Source organism: Coturnix japonica, chromosome 13 (genome assembly GCF_001577835.2).
Source record: "Coturnix japonica isolate 7356 chromosome 13, Coturnix japonica 2.1, whole genome shotgun sequence".
Taxonomy (NCBI): domain Eukaryota; kingdom Metazoa; phylum Chordata; class Aves; order Galliformes; family Phasianidae; genus Coturnix; species Coturnix japonica.
The window spans coordinates 4131823-4133883 of record NC_029528.1 but is presented as its reverse complement, the minus strand read 5'-3'; positions in this window follow the sequence as shown (position 1 = coordinate 4133883).

Genomic DNA, 2061 nt, shown 5'->3' with positions numbered 1-2061 from the left:
TTGGAGGCGTCTGTTTTATTTACTGTAGCTGTTCTCTTTCTCTTGATTTTTTTGTGTTGAAATGAAATGTTTTATCTAACCGAGGGAATGTGTTCTTATTTATCTTAAAACAGCATGTTTCGTTTACCACTTTAGTTTTAATTCCCCCCAAAAAAGAAGTCTCAAGTATGAAAAATAAATGAATAACAGCTTTCTGAGGCTGCTGGGAGCTGCTTTCTGCCGAGGAACAGAAACGTTTGGGCACACAAACAGCTCTTGGTTTTACTGCCAAGTAAGGAGTGTGTTTTCAAGTTTATTTCTCTAAATTGCACAGCCCTTCTGGGTAACACTGACAGATCTGTATCCACATCCAGCCCGTGCCATGATTGGATTTTCAGGCTTCATTGCGAGTTGCAGGTGAACCACTGTCATAGGAGAGTGTGTGGTTTATCTACCTGTATATAAAGGATGCTGGCAGACATTTCTTTCCACCTTGTGCTCTAACAGTGTTGTGTTTCCTTCTGTTCTCACTGAACGAAGCAGATGCACAGCTAAATGGAAGGAAAAAGATAGAGTTTGGAAGAGGTAAGCTTGCAGTGGTTTCTTGTTTGCTCTGTAAACCATCTGAGGGAGCTGAAGTGAAACTTATCAGCTGCTTTGATCTAATTACTTTTCATGAGGTCTTTCTAATACCCAGGGGCTGGAGCTGGGTCTCAGCCACCCTTTGGCTTTGAAAAAGCTTCACCTGCGATAGCATGAATTAATTCTTACAGGAATATTGCTCTTTCTTTTGTGGGGAACTTGTAGTTTTATCTCTTCTCCCCAGGGCTTTGTGACGGACTATCTGGATGAAGGGATGCACAGCAGATCCCACAGCTCCCCTGTGTGTGACCATAGAATGCTTTTCAGGTTGCTTAAGTTATAGAGGTGGCTTTCAGTAGAGGAGTAGGAAAGCAAAAAAGCAGCACTGTGACACGTCTGCAAGGAAGTGCTGCCTCACCCCACTTCCCTCCTGCAATAAGTTGGATTCAGCCATATTTGATCTTAAAACAAGGAGAAAAATCTGCTGTTTCTGTGTACGCGTCGTAAGGTCTTTCAATGAGACCTGGGAGAAGTTTGCTTTCTAAGAAGAAGGTAATGGGTAAATAAAATAGTAGGGAATAAAGAAACATAAAAGGAAGTAATGGAGTTCTTTCTTTACAGTGTTGAAGGCAAAGGATAATGGTGAATTAAACCACTTGCTTCTGTCTGTGGAAAAGATGCTTGTTGAGGTGTGCTGCTTTCTAATCATATGGTCAGCTTGCACGAGTACCTGTAAGTTACAGCTACTGACAGCGTGCTTAATGGGTTAATGGAAAGACACAGGTCAGATGATGGAGCAGTGCTGCTAACCTGAACTTCTCCAGCAGCAAAACCACCCCTGCACTGACAGTGCCGGCGCTCTGAGTGAGCTCTGTGCCTATTAATAACGTGACAGATGGCCACAGTTTCGGCTGGATCAGATTCTGCTTCGTGGATAGATGTTTTCTCCCATTGAGGAGGGAGGCAGCAGCTGCTGTCCCCTGCTGTGATGGCACCGTGGGTGATGTGGAGGGGCGACATGGAGACAGCAGTGTAGAGGAGCTCTGGGCTGTGGGGTGAGCTGGCTGCCCCACTCAGGTGTCTCTCAGTGTTTCCCATCTCTTGGCAACAGTCCCATCCTGCTGGATAACAAGATTTTGGCAAAGAAAAGCAAACAGAAAAGCAAACTTTCCTAACACAATGATGGTGCAACGCAGCCGTCCCCAGCAGCTGGGCTGTGCCTGGGGATGAGCCTGGGAAGCCCTTCCCTGCAGCTGATGCCCCGGTTTATGGGCTCCTATTGCTGGAGTCCGAAGGAGAGCAAAAAGGCTTTGGGAAGTTGTGTTGTTTAATCCAAGGAAGGTATTCGCCTTTTACCCGCTAGGTGTCACGGTTGGGTTTGGGTTGATGTCGGTGCTCACAGCGTTGCCAAGCTCAGCAGCCTTTTGGGAGCGACGCCTTATGAAAGCAAGCCAGGAATTAATTTCCATGACTTAAAGGCGAAAAGATGAGTGAGGGGGA